The sequence below is a fragment of the Anomaloglossus baeobatrachus genome, chromosome 1 (assembly GCF_048569485.1).
Source record: "Anomaloglossus baeobatrachus isolate aAnoBae1 chromosome 1, aAnoBae1.hap1, whole genome shotgun sequence".
Taxonomy (NCBI): Eukaryota; Metazoa; Chordata; class Amphibia; order Anura; family Aromobatidae; genus Anomaloglossus; species Anomaloglossus baeobatrachus.
The window spans coordinates 571,973,367-571,988,797 of record NC_134353.1 but is presented as its reverse complement, the minus strand read 5'-3'; the positions used below and the strand labels follow the sequence as shown (position 1 = coordinate 571,988,797).

General features: G+C 48.1%; 1 protein-coding gene across 4 annotated transcripts in view; it reads left to right on the top strand.

Annotated features, from left to right (window-relative positions):
• LOC142296261 (uncharacterized) overlaps positions 1 to 15,431 on the top strand; it is a 321,619-nt gene that overhangs the window by 110,279 nt on the left and 195,909 nt on the right. The gene's annotated exons all lie outside the window — the stretch shown is intronic.

The following is a 15,431-nucleotide window of genomic DNA, read 5'->3' as shown; positions in this document are numbered from 1 at the left end:
ATATTCCTCAGGCAGTCCACTGGTTTGTCTGGTGGGTATGGTGCAGAGTGTACCTAGGATTTTGATTAGCTGATGTAGGCAACACCATGTAGTTGGGGACCTATAACCAAGAAGGAAGTGGATATTGCACAGGAGGGCAGATTGCACCCTGTGATGACCTGATAGTCCAGGGGCGTCACATTCCCCCTTGGTAAAACGTAGCTCGTCCTCGAACTACAGGACATCAGAGGTTTATTTTTTTTCTATTTTTTTTTTTTTTTTTTAACTGCAGAAGTAGAAAAAGAACATTTTTATTAACAATATTCATCCCACATTAGGGAGGCTGGGTGCTTAAACGTTACATAACTTTAGAGTTCGTTATTTCAACAATGGAACGCTACCAGTTAGGTTAGTAGCGGAGGCTCAACCTGCTCCGTTGCAGCCTCTTCCTGCGACAGTCCAGTCCTAATTTCCCGGATCCCATTAACTCGCCACCCAAACAACCTGACCCGCTGCATACCAATTTATGGGTCCGTGACCAGGTTAAGGTCCCGGGTGTTGCAAAAGACGACTCTGCTGGGCACAGGAAGTGCAACTATTTACAATACACAAGTCTGTGCTGGCCTTAACCAGTACTATGACCATGGTCCATTTTTACTACTAACATTGGTGCTTAAATAAAACGAAGTCCATGCACCTGGGGTACACACTATAAATTTTTCTCGCAAATCAGGTAACCTTTTCTGTTCATTCAAACCTTGTTGATTAAAACACTTATTTTATAACATTTTCTCTATATGAAAAACAACAAACTTAGTAAAATAATAAAAGAAACACAGATACCTAACAATCTAGACTTTTCATATTACTGGTACCATCAACATTCTTCCCTATACTTCCGTGGGGGCTGACCAAAGTTAACCCGGGTCGACCTTTTCAATTCCAGACCCTCATCCCCCTCTTGTGACATAGTAATACTTTCTACAAGTTCCTCGCCCTCAGTGTTACGTGTAGCTGGTAGGACTCTACATGTGTGTCACAAGGGTACAGGTGCTACTCTAGATGCTGAAGTGGGTGCAGTGTCAGTATGCCTTTCCTTTTGGGGCTGAGGTCCATCTGCTACTCTTAAGGGCTCTGGACTAGAGTTGAGCGCGGTTCGCGGTTCGAGGTTCTCCAGTTCGCGGCTCGAGTGATTTTGGGGGCTGTTCTAGATCAAACTAGAACTCGAGATTTTTGCTAAAGCTCGATAGTTCTAGATACGTTCGAGAACGGTTCTAGCAGCAAAAAGCAGGGCTTTTTACAGCTACAGTGTGCAGGAGCCATTGCTGGCAGCCTGCCAGAAGCTGGTAACCAAGATAAACATCGGGTATCCAAGCAAAGCGCTTTGGTTAGTAACCCGATGTTTATCCTAGTTACGTGCAGGAAGCCCACACTTCCCCGCTCAGCTCACTCCGCCCCCTCCTGAATGCGGCATGTACACACACACACACACACGTCCCCAGCCATGCAGTCCACGACACTGACGTCCTCCTGTCACTCTGCACACATGGTCCCGCTGCGGTGATGAAGTCCCGACCTCAGAGCTGTCACTGTCCTCCATGGCCGCCGCTTGTCACATCACCTTCTCTCGCTTCCGACCCGAGACTGACTAGCGGTGACGTCACGGGCCTCTCGCGATACTTGGCTGTGAAGGCGGCGGTCATTGAACTCAGTGACAGGTGCTGTCAGCAGTGCAGGAGATCAGCGCAGGTAATGTACCTCGCTGACAGCAGCACTTGTCATCCCCTGCCGTGACCTGGGCTTACCCATTGATGTTAGCTCAGGTCACTGCACTGCTCTCCCAGCCAATGGGGAACATCCTTCTCTTTATTGACTGGGACAGTGTGGATCGTCATGGCAACCCCTTGGATTACACCAGACCTGGATTTGTTTTTCTTTCTAATAAATTGGTTAAAAATGGAATGTATTGGGGAGTGTTTGTTCAAATAAAAATGTGTTTGTCGTCTATTTTTTTTTATTACTGACTGGGTTGGTGATGTCGGGTATCTGATAGACGCCTGACCTCACCAACCCCAGGGCTTGGTGCCAGGTGACATTACACATCTGGTATTAACCCCATATATTACCCCGTTTGCCACCGCACCAGGGCACGGGATGAGCTGGGGCGAAGCACCAGGATTGGCGCATCTAATGGATGCGCCACTTCTGGGGCGGCTGCGGCCTGCTATTTTTAGGCTGGGGAGAGTCCAATAACCATGGACCTCCCTAGTCTGAGAATATCAGACCCCAGCTGTCTGATTTACCTTGGCTGGTGATCCAATTTTGGGGGGACCCCTACGTGTTTTTTTTTTTTAATTATTTATTTAATTTAAAATAACAGCGTGGGGTGCCCTCAGTTTTGGATTACCAGCCAAGGTGAAGCTGCCAGCTGCGGTCTGCAGGCTGCAGCCGTCTGCTTTACCCTAGCTGGCTACAAAAATAGGGGGAACCCTACGTCATTTTTTTTTTTCATTTTTTTGGTTAAATACAAAGCTAAGCACCCCTTAGTGCCACATGAAAGGCACCAAAGGGTGCAAAATTACAAAATGCAGGAGAATGGGACATTATGTGTCTTTCTGCCATTATAATGACAGAAAAGACTGATATGAAGTGTACAAGCACAGGAAAATCACCAGAGCGCTCTACGCTGTGAAAGCAGTAGAAAATGGCACTGGAGTGAACAACTCCAGAAACGGATGCCACACGGATGCACCCGTGAAAAAAAACGGACTGTTTTTTGCAGACCACAAAAATGGATCGGTCGTGTGAATGAAGCCTTATTCTGATCTGCCGTGTATAAACAGCAGGCAGAAATAAGTGAATAACGCCCCCCAGCGTCAGAAAATCTCCGGGGTTTCAGGGCTAGCTGAGACCCTGGAGATCATGATTCAGGACGGTCCCCGCTCACGTGATCACAGGTATACAGCGTATACCGATGATCACGTTACAGTAAATGACAGCGCCGGTAAAAAATTATTTATCTCCCATCTGGCATGAACAAACATGATAAATCTCCTCCCCGGTCCCCTCCGGTCCCCCGGTGTCGCCAAAGTGCCCCCCCTGATGCCCTCCCAGAAATCCAAGATGGCCACGCGCACAGCAGCGCGCCTGGCCGCATTCACCCTACTCCTCTGATTTTTGTCGCATGTGCCATGACACATGCGACAGAAAACTCCTCCCCAGGCCCTGCCAGGTCACCCCCTATAACCCCACTGGTGTTCCCCTTTGTCCCACGGTACCTGTGCAGCGTTGATCCCCCCACGGCCCTCTCCTTCACAATAGACGCTGCCGCATGCACAGAGCGGCTGTCAGCTCAGCTTCCTGTGTTCAGACACAGTGAGTGGTGGTTATGCATCTGTAAGCTAAATGGGCGGCACGGTGGCTCAGTGGTTAGCACTGCAGTCTTGCAGCGCTGAGGTCCTGGGTTCAATTCTCACCAAGGGCACCATCTGCAAGGAGTTTGTATGTTCTCCCCGTGTTTGCGTGGGTTTCCTCCGGGTACTCCAGTTTCCTCCCACACTCCATAGACATACAGCGCTATGGAATTAATAACACTATATAAATGAATAAATTATTATTATTACTGCAATGCCCTGCTCATGAGGTAAGGAACATAATTGATCAGGAGAGCTATATACTACATTTCCAAATGGAGGGATTTGCTTTTATAGTTTCCCTGCTGAACGACTACCAAACATGAGAGTCCGTTATACGCCACAAGAAAACGCATCTAAATAGCGAGCTCTGTTGTTAAGTATTCATTCAGCTGTATAACTGGACTTAAAGGGGTATTCCATCTCCAAGATCCTATCCCCAATATATAGTAGGTGGAATAGCAATAATATCAGCAAACACCAATATTTGGAAATGTAGAATACTTCTCCTGATTAGGCATGCCCTTACCTCATGAGCAGGGCATTGCAGCTTTGGTAGTAACCATTACGACTTGCTGCTGTGGACCCGGGGAGAGTGAGTGCAGATTCATTGCACCCACACTCCTCACATGAAGGGTCTGCACTCCTAGAAAATGGGGGATACGTTCCCTGAGTGTCTCCCCCCCATATTCTAGACGGTCCAGAGTCGTCGTGGGACCCCTTTATTTTTTTTCTTACATTAAATTGGTGAAAGAGGAAATGTTTTGGTGACTGTTTTTTCAAATAAATTTCTTTTGTCGATTTTTTTTTTTGGTAGTACTGACAGTTTATGATGTTGGGTATCTAATAGACGCCATGACATCACACTGCTGGGCTTGATCTCAGGTGACTTTACAGCTAGTATCAACCCGATTTATTACCCCGTTTGCCACTGCACCAGGGCACGGGATGAGCTGGGGTGAAGCGCTAGGATTGGCACATCTAGTGGATGCGCCACGTCTTGGGTGCCTGCGGCCTGCTATTTTTAGGCTGTGAAGGCCCAATAACTATGGACCTTCCCACCCTGAGAATACCAGACCACAGCTGTCCGCTTTACCTTGGCTGGTGATCCAATTTGGGGGGGACCCTACTTTTTTTGTGTAATTATTAATATTTATAAAATAATTATAAAAAAAAGAGCCTGGGGGGACCTCCACATTGGATCCCCAACCACGGTAAAGCTGCCAGCTGTGGTTTTCAGGCTACAGCCGTCTGCTTTACCCTAGCTGGCTATCAAAAATGGGGGGACCCAACGTCATTTTTTTTTAACTATTTTTTAAATAGAAAAAATTAATGGGCTTCCCTGTATTTTGATTGCCAACCAAGGTAACGGCAGGCAGATGGGGGTGGCAACCCATAGCTCTCTGCTTTATCTGCGCTGAGAATCAAAAATACCGCGGAGCGCTACGTCATTTTTTTAAAGATTTATTTTTACAGCACTGTGATGTCCAGCAATCAAAATACAGGGAAGCCCATTTTGTTTTTAGTTATTTAAATAAATAATTAAAAAAAATATATATGGGCTCCCGCTGCATTTTTTTTATTGCTAGCTAAGGGTAATCCAAGCAGCTACTGGCTGCTAACCCCCACTGCTTGGTGTTACCTTCACTGGCAATGGAAAATCCAGGGAAGCATATTTTATTTTTTTTGCCAAAAAACTACAAAAAAAGGACGTGAGCTTCGCCATATTTTTGTATGCTAGCCAGGTATAGCAGGCAGGTGCTGGAAGTGTTGGATACAGCGCCAGAAGATGGCGCTTCTATGAAAGTGCCATTTTCTGAGGCGGCTGCAGACTGCAATTCGCAGCAGTGGGGCCCAGAAAGTTCAGGCCAACCTGTGCTGCGGATTCCAATCCCCAGCTGCCTAGTTGTACCTGGCTGGACACAAAAATGGGGCGAAGCCTACGTCATTTGTTTTCTAATAATTTCATGAAATTCATGAAATAATAAAAAAAGGGCTTCCCTTTATTTTTGGTTGCCAGCCGGGTACAAATAGGCAACTGGGGGTTGGGGGCAGCCATACCTGCCTACTGTACCTGGCTAGCATACAAAAATATGGCGAAGCCCACATAATTTTTTCAGGGGGCAAAAAACTTCTGCATACAGTCCTGGATGGAGTATGCTTAACCTTGTAGTTCTGCAGCTGCTGTCTGTCTGTATGGAGAAGAGCAGACAGCAGCTGCAGAACTACAAGGCTCAGCATACTCCATCCAGGACTGTATGAAGAAGTTTTTTGCCCATCAAAAAAATGACGTGGGCTTTGCCATATTTTTGTATGCTAGCCAGGTACAGCAGGCAGCCACGGGCTGCCTCCAACCCCCAGTTGTTTATTTGTACCCGGCTGGGAACCAAAAATATAGGGAAGCCCGTTTTTTTTAATTATTTCACTTATTTCATGAAATAATTAAAAAACAAATGACATGGGCTTCGCCCCATTTTTGTGTCCAGCAAGGTACAACTAGGCAGCTGGGGATTGGAATCCACAGCACAGGTTAGCCCGAGGTTTCTGGGCGCCTCTGCTGCGAATTGCAGTCCGCAGCCGCCCCAGAAAATGGCACTCTCATAGAAGCACCATCATCTGGCGCTGTATCCAACTCTTCCAACAGCCCTGGAGCCGGGTGGCTTGTTGGGTAATCATGAGTTAATACTGGCTTTGTTTTACTAGCCAGTATTAAGCCAGAGATTCTTAATGTCAGGCACGTTTGACCCGGCCATTAAGAATCTCCAATAAAGGGTTAAAAAAAACACCACACAGAGAAAAAATACTTTAATAGAAATAAATACACAGACACATTAGAGACTCCATCTTTATTACCCCCTGTCAGCCCTCCACGATCCATGGTCTTCTGTCTTTCTCGTTCAACAAATGCAGCTCTGCTCCATCACTGCTGCATGGGGAAAGACGCTGCTTCCTGTGCAGCCTTCACTCCGTGAAGGCTGCACGGGAAGCAGCGTGCAGCCTTCACTCTGTGAGAGATCAGTGCTGCTGGCTGCTGGCGGTGACAGACGCGTTACCATAGCAACAGGGCTCCGATCATGTGATTCCCGGAGCCGCGGTTAGCGGTGACGTCACCGCTAACTGCGTTGCTATGGCAACGGTGATCTCCGTTAATGACCGGCTGTGTCAGCCGGTCCCTAACGGAACAGGGAGTCGACCGTGTGCTAGAGCATGTCGCCGGTACATGGCGATACACAAATGTGCACCGTGTACCGGAGAGTGCAATGACAGGTCCTACATGACGCGTCATAGTCATGTGATCAGTCTGTGGCCAATGAGATAATGGCCACGTGACTGGTCACATGGCTATTTTGACGTCACGATAGGTCCTGCAGCACTGCTGGCAGTGCTGGTCACCGGGAGGATTCAGCGATCATCGGATGGAATAGCGGCAGGAGACAGAGTGCAGGAGGGATCGCGGGGACCGGTAAGTGTTATGGCAATGTTTATTAACTGTATGTGTACATTTATAATGCGTTTTTATGTGTTTGTGATTGCCTCCCATTATATCCTATTGGTTCGAGTTCGGTTTGTTGAACGTTCGCCGAACTGAACTCGAACGAGACCTCCGTTCGACAAACCGAACTCGAGCCGAACCACGGCCAGTTCGCTCATCTCTACTCTGGACCTCTTTTTAAAAGGTCTCGGGAGACAGTAGCCGTGGTCCTTCCCTGGTCTTTGTTGATTAGGCAGGTCTTCTGGTTGTCGAAGTTGGATGGTTGTACCACATATCGCTCCTTTTCCCATTGATCATCCAATTTGTGCAACTTTCTTTTCCTTTTCAATACAACCTCACCTGGTGAGAAAGGGGTTGCTTTTGCCTGCTTGTTAAAGTTCCTCTCTTGCCATTCTCTGTTTTGATTCAAACTCTCTTCAACACGCTTTTGAATCTGTTTATACTGGATCTGGCGATGTGAGTCCCAATCATCTCCGGGCAAATAGGTTTCAGGCAACTCAACCTCCATCTCCAAGTCCATTGGGAGTCTTCCAGGTCTGGCTCTCATCAGGTAAGCTACGGTACATTTGGTGGATCCTACCGGAATGTTGTTATAGATGTCCACAAGGTCTGGTAGATTTTCAGGCCACTGGTTCCGTTCTTCAAGAGGAAGGGTTTTCAGTAGATTGATCACTAGATGGTTCATCTTTTCACACATCCCATTTGTGCATGAATGGCGTGGTGTGTATCTTCTTGTACCCGTACAGGTTAGGCTGGTTTCACATCAGCGTTTTTCTGCCGGTCGGCAAAAAAAACGCAAAAAGCATGTTACCGGATCCGTTGTCTGCTCAATGCAATGTCAATGGACTTGCGGCAACAAGCGTTTGCATGCGTTTGCGTGCGGCAGTGTCAGGATCCGGTGAGTTGCAGTTTTTTACCTTTTTTTCACCTCTGTTCAAAAACTGCATGTCACCGGATCCTGTACATTGCGGCAGTAGCTGCAATGTATTTCAATGGGCGCCGGATCCTGTTTTCACAGTTGCGGTTGTATGCGGCTTCAAGGATCTGGTTTGCTGTACAAAACATGGCCTCAAACATGGGATCTCTCTCTCTCTCTCCTCCTAAACTGCAAGTCACAGGATTCAGTAAATAACACTTGCGTTTGCATGCGTTGCAAGTCAAATTCAACAGGATCCGGTAGCTTGCGTTTTGCGTTTTTGTGCCAACCGCCTAAAAAACGCTGATGTGAAACCAGTCTTACAGAACTCCTGAACGATTTCAGCCTCAAATGCCGGACCTTGATCGGTAAGGACTCAATCGGGATACCAATGCGGCATACATAAAATTTGCTTGATACGCCTTTGCCGCTATGCTGGCAGTCAGATCTTTAACAGGTACCATCACCAGGAACCAAGAGTAGTGGTCCACCATCGTGAGCGCGTATGTGTACTCACTCCTGCTGGGGGTCAACTTGACATGATCCAGGGCCACAATCTCGAGGGGTTGTTTGGTAACTATCGGCTGGAGTGGTGCTCGCTGACTGGTGCCATCCTGCCTTCTTAAGGCACAGGGACCGCAATTCCTACACCAGGCCTCTATGGAGTCTCTCATCCCTATCCAATAGAAGTGACTTCTCAGCAACATCTCCAGCTTCTTCCATCCAAAGTGCACAGCTCCATCATGGTACGCTTCTAGTACCACTGGAACATATGCCTGAGAAATCATGATCTGGCAGATTCTCTCATGGGTCTTGGGGTTGGTTAAGCTTCTGCACAGTTTGCCTTGGTGGAGATAAAGCCGGCTTCTGTCCTGCCACAGTTTTCTGGCTTCCTCTGGGGCGCCCGGTTCAAGGCAGGCACCAGGTCTGGCCAGCAATGCTTTAACTAATCTGATTGCTGGGTCCCCATCCTGGGCCTCTTGCCAACCGTGATGGGGCAACGGATCACAGGTCATCTCTTGCTGATGGGCACACGGTCGAGGCCGTTCCACGTGAGCGGGCCGGTGGAACGCAGGTAATTCGATCTCCTCCAGGTCATCTTCATCCTTCATATCATCAAACAGATGGGGCATCCTAGACAGTGCATCAGCATTAGTGTTCTTGCGGCCTGCTCTGTACTTTATAATGAAATTATAGTTTGCCAACCTTGTAACCCAGCGTTGTTCCAATGCTCCCAGCTTTGCCGTATCCAGGTGAGTCAACGGGTTGTTATCCGTGTACACAGTAAACTTCGGTGCAGCAAGGTAGTGCTTAAACCTTTCCGTCACAGCCCATACAAGTCCAGGAACTCCAGCTTGAAAGAACTTTAGTTCTCTGGGTTCCTCTCCGTCGGCCTTAGCTTCCGGCTAGAGTAGGTTATCACCTTCTCCTTGCCCTTCTGCACCTGTGACAGGACGGCTCCCAGCCCTACATTACTGGCATCCGTATACAGTATAAACGGGAGACCGTAGTCGGGATACGCCAGGATTTCATCCCCCGTCAGGACGGACTTCATCTGTTTAAAGGAATTTTTTTGTTCCTTGCCCCATTGGAACGGAGGGCTAGAGGACTTGCCATGCATGGGTTGTCCTACCAGAAGGTCTTGCAAGGGGGCTGTGATCTGCGTGTACCCCTTGACAAACCTCCGATAGTACCCCATCAGGCCCAGGAACTGCCGCACCTCTCTGACGGTGTTGGGCCTCGGCCAGTTCTGGATAGCTATGAGGAGATAAGGTATGCACACCAGTGACTATGTAAGGGGAATACATGAAATAGCAGAAACTGCTGTGTGAATACTGACTTGAAAAATCCAATAGCTATATGTAAGAGTGAAAATGTGAAAAATGGAATCTGCATTACTGCCATGAACATATGAATCAAGAGAAATTTAGCTACTGAATTGATCAATGCAATAGAGCCCCAACACTACGCCAATGTATTTCTCTACGTTGGGGTCCCTAGCTTGTGTGTGTCCTCTCATGCAGTTAAAAAACTTACCGTGTATGGGAAGCTGAGACCCAGGCTATTTATGCGTATGATATGGATTGGCAATAGGTGTGGTTGGGGAGGGTTCACAAACGAAAAACTACTAACAAATAAGGAATAACGTTTGGAACACCATTCTAAGTCTGAACTGGGTGCAAAAACCTAAAAAAACATCACTATGGGGAGATAAGGTATGCACACCAGTGACTATGTAAGGGGAATACATGAAATAGCAGAAACTGCTGTGTGAATACTGACTTGAAAAATCCAATAGCTATATGTAAGAGTGAAAATGTGAAAAATGGAATCTGCATTAGTGCCATGAACATATCAATCAAGAGAAATTTAGCTACTGAATTGATCAATGCAATAGAGCCCCAACACTACGCCAATGTATTTCTCTACGTTGGGGTCCCTAGCTTGTGTGTGTCCTCTCATGCAGTTAAAAAACTTACCGTGTATGGGAAGCTGAGACCCAGGCTATTTAGGCGTATGATATGGATTGGCAATAGGTGTGGTTGGGGAGGGTTCACAAACGAAAAACTACTAACAAATAAGGAATAACGTTTCACTCTTACATATAGCTATTGGATTTTTCAAGTCAGTATTCACACAGCAGTTTATGCTATTTCATGTATTCCCCTTACATAGTCACTGGTGTGCATACCTTATCTCCCCATAGTGATGTTTTTTTAGGTTTTTGCACCCAGTTCAGACTTAGAATGGTGTTCCAAACGTTATTCCTTATTTGTTAGTAGTTTTTCGTTTGTGAACCCTCCCCAACCACACCTATTGCCAATCCATATCATACGCATAAATAGCCTGGGTCTCAGCTTCCCATACACTGTAAGTTTTTTAACTGCATGAGAGGACACACACAAGCTAGGGACCCCAATGTAGAGAAATACTTTGGCGTAGTGTTGGGGCTCTATTGCATTGATCAATTCAGTACCTAAATTTATCTTTATTCATATGTTCATGGCAGTAATGCAGATTCCATTTTTCACATTTTCACTCTTACATATAGCTATTGGATTTTTCAAGTCAGTATTCACACAGCAGTTTATGCTATTTCATGTATTCCCCTTACATAGTCACTGGTGTGCATACCTTATCTCCCCATAGTGATGGTTTTTTAGGTTTTTGCACCCAGTTCAGACTTAGAATGGTGTTCCAAACGTTATTCCTTATTTGTTAGTAGTTTTTCGTTTGTGAACCCTCCCCAACCACACCTATTGCCAATCCATATCATACGCATAAATAGCCTGGGTCTCAGCTTCCCATACACTGTAAGTTTTTTAACTGCATGAGAGGACACACACAAGCTAGGGACCCCAATGTAGAGAAATACTTTGGCGTAGTGTTGGGGCTCTATTGCATTGATCAATTCAGTACCTAAATTTATCTTTATTCATATGTTCATGGCAGTAATGCAGATTCCATTTTTCACATTTTCACTCTTACATATAGCTATTGGATTTTTCAAGTCAGTATTCACACAGCAGTTTCTGCTATTTCATGTATTCCCCTTACATAGTCACTGGTGTGCATACCTTATCTCCCCATAGTGATTTTTTTTAGGTTTTTGCACCCAGTTCAGACTTAGAATGGTGTTCCAAACGTTATTCCTTATTAGTTCTGGATAGCTGTGATTTTCTCTGGATCCGGTGCCACACCTTCAGCACTGACCACATGCCCCAAGTACTGTACCTTCGGCTTCAGCAGGTGGCACTTGGATGGCTTGAGCTTCATCCCATACTTGGACAGTACCTCAAAACCTCCACAAGGTGTTCCAGGTGCGCCTCGTACGTTTTAGAGTATACAATGACGTCATCCAGATACAGCAAGAACATCTCAAAATGCAGTGGTCCAAGCAGCACTCCATGAGCCTCTGGAATGTCCCCAATGCATTGCACAGCCCGAATGGCATGCTATTGAATTCACACAGTCCCATCAGGGTAGAAAACACCATTTTCTCAAGGTCCTCTTCAGCAACAGCCAGTATCCGCTAGTGAGATCAAGGGTAGAAAAGTAAGTAGCAGATTTCAAGGCCGCCAACGATTCCTCAATGCGGGGCAAGGGGTAAGCATCTTTGTGCGTGATCTTATTGATTTGTCGGTAGTCTACACACATTCTTATGGTACCATCTTTCTTCTTCACCAGTACCAGTGAGGCGGCCCAGGGACAGCAACTGTCATGGATTACTCCTGCTTCCTTCATACTCCTGAGCATATCTTTGGCACATTGGTAATGGGCAGGTGGTATGGGCCTATACCTCTCTTTGATAGGTGGGTGAGTGCCTGTGGGTATGTGATGTTGTACCCCCTTTATCCGCCCGAAGTCCAGTGGATGTTTACTAAACACCTGCTCATACTCCTGGACAACCCTGTAGACCCTTTGTTTATGATGTGCAGGTGTAGAGTCCGTGCCCACGTGTAACTCCTGACACCACATCTCTATCGGTCCCTGGGGACTGTCACTGGGGGGCTGACTGGACTGGTTTGGGGAATCTGTTGCGTGTATGGCATCTGCAGTGACTACAAACAGCTTGGCAATAGTGACATAACTGGGTAGTGCGACCTCTTCTTCCCCACAGTTCAACACTCGTACGGGCACTCTCCCCTTTCGGACATTAACTACCCCCCTGGCCGTAAATACAGTGGGCCAATGATCTGATGGCAGGGGTTCTACCACTGCCTGGCAATCCTGTCCACAGGAGCCTACAGCTGCCCTGCACCATATCATCATTTCACTTCGCGGGGGCACTATAAGAGGGGCCACATCCATTACCCGCACACTACCTATCTCACCTCCAGAGAGATTTACCTGTTGCCACTGCAGGAGGGCTCGGATTTCACTTTGCAGGACTCTCTGCCGCCCTGCTCCTGCAGTCTCAGATAGCTGTTGAAGCAAAAACAACACTTCTCCCATACAGTTTTCAATGACATTGGTGCCTAAAATGATCTTAGGGTTCCGATCACTAGGGTCATTCTGTTCGACTATGAGGCCTTGCCTCTCCAACTCCACCCGGCCCTCGTTAATGGTCACCTCCTTGAACCCGATTTGAGTCACTGGTAACCCGTTGATGGCGTAGATGGTAATGCTGTCATCTGGTGGGGTGAGTTCATCGGTGGGGTGAGTTAATCGTCAAGCCAAAATTTCTTATGCAGTACATAGGGAATAGTTGTTACCTGGGAGCCGGTATCGAGGAGTGCAGAGGGCGGGATCCCATCCAGGGTAATGGAAACGATGGGCCGTCCCCCTACATACCGCTCCCGCTATTCTGCTTGGCCATGTGAATTTATCCCTGGGGACTAGTCCTTGGCCCCAGGGGTTGCCCGTTTAAAGGACAGCTCCATGCGTAATGGCCAGTTTTGTTACACTTATAACAAACAGGTTGTCCATACCAGTCACTGTTCCATCCTCTATATGCCGGGGTCCTCTTCCTCATCCATGGGACGTAATCCGGGCAGTCAGCTAGTTGGATCTCTATCGTCAGGACGGCCTTGGACTTGAGTTGCATCGCCTCCAAGATCCTTGCGATGTCGCTACTTAGCTGCTGTACCTGTGAAGACAAATCACTGATTCCGCCGACAGTCACTACTGGGTGAGTTGGCACCAGCAGTACCAAGGCAGGGGGCTTCACCTGCAACGGGGATGTACCAGCTTGCCAGGACGGGAGTGGAGAGTCAGGAGCCTCCGGGGGCTGCAGAGCTTTGATTGCCCGCTCCTTCAAGGTAGCAAAGTCCAAGGCAGGATGTTCCAGGGCCCAAAGCTGGAGCTGCTTACGGTCCTCCACTGATCCCAGGCCCTGGAGGAACTGCTCCACAAGCATCCTGTTCCCCTCTGGCTCACTAATGTTATTGGTCAGTTTCAGAGTCCGTAACGCCGCTTGCAGTTTTAAGACATAATCCCTAATGCTGTCTTGGGGCCGTTGTTTACAGCTATAGAACCTCATCCTGAGCTTCAGTGCGGATCTCAAATGCAGCTCACAGTCTGTTAAAGATGGCGGGTACCGAGACCCGATCCTCCTCAATCCATGTTTCCACTTCCAATTTGGCAGCGGCGGTCAGCTGCCCCAGTACCACAGATGCCTGCTGTCGCCCGGTCAGGGCGTACATGTCGAGGACGTTACATATCTTTCAATTGAATCCTTGCAGCGCACCTGGTCTGCCATCATACTGCGGGAGCCAGGCGGCACCAGGCACATAGGGCAAGGTAATTGGCATGATGGGCGTGACCGCTCAGTCCTCCGGTGCCACTGCCCTTGCATCCAGGGCAGGGCCCGCTGCGTCCGCATTCCCCCGGTCTGGTGGGGGCAACGCTGCCACACTTCCATCTTCTGGCGCGGACATCTTTCACCTTCCCCCTCGGTTTTTGCTCAGCACTCTCTTTCGCTGCTGTGGCCCTCTGGGAACTTCCGGTTCTGGCTCACTCTTAGGACAAAGGGCGGGTCTTCGGCTTCGCGCGCTTTCGTGGAGAACATGGTGTTTTGGTGCCAAAGAATGGCGGAATTGGCGGGAAACAGTTATTTTGACTCGCAGTTTCGACTTCCAAAGCACACGTCACCCAGGTAAGTGGGTCCTGCTCGTATCCTGTTCATGACACCAGGAATTTGAGGTGTGCTGCCCCTGTGCCAGCAGCTGAGCTGCTCGGATCCGAATCCGCGGTGGCTCGAGGGGTCTCCGGACCCAGGGGTCGTGCGGCCACTCAAATGAAGTGGGGATTTACAGGGGATTGTAAAGTTCGTGACTCCACCCGTGGTATGTGGTAATTTGGAGTACTACTGCTGCAGTTTGGAGTACCTGGGGTAATGGAATGGGGCAGCTAGGTGTTGTGACCCTCCATGGATAGGGGGGAATGCCCCGGGGACTCGGTGATGGTGTGGGAGAGTGCCATTGGGTGCAGAGGGGTCACTTGCGTACTCACTCAGTCCATTAAGCTGACACCGACAACTGGATAAACCAAAGTTCTGGATACCGCTGCCTGTCAGAGTTCCGGGATTTCCAGTTTTCCTTTGAAAGAGCTTGCCCTTTGTTAAAATGGAGTTTTCTGTTCTGTTGCCCTACTTCCTGTCCATCTGTTTAAAAGCCGCCCCTAAGCTTAGTCCAGTGCCTGAGTATACTGCTTCCTGTGTGCTCCTGCCCTGCTGCTCTTGGTTCCTGATTGTTAATTGGATCCTCTTGAAAAACAACCGACACCGACTCTGGACTTCATCTGGTCTCATCTAGCTGTGCCCGGACTCCGTCTGCCGTCTTTGGACGGCACTTCTGCCCGGTTCCTTCCGTTTCATAACCACTCTGGACTCACATCACGTACGGACAATTTTGGACTTACCTATTGCCCTTTTGTGTCCCGGCTGCTGCGCATTTAGGCCTTCTGGGGTGATTGCCAGACAGTCCCTGTATAGGGGTTCGCTCTTGGTGGTCTCCCTGGGGGAGTCCGGTGCGTGGTCCCGGGAATTCCCTTTCGCTCCTACCCTGGAAGGTATTTCCTGTGTTTATGTTCTACTGTGTTTTGTTCTGTTTATGTACATATTGCTGGTTGCATATTATAAACGTCTTGCACCAAGAACTCGTCTCTGGTTGTCATTGACCTAACGCAA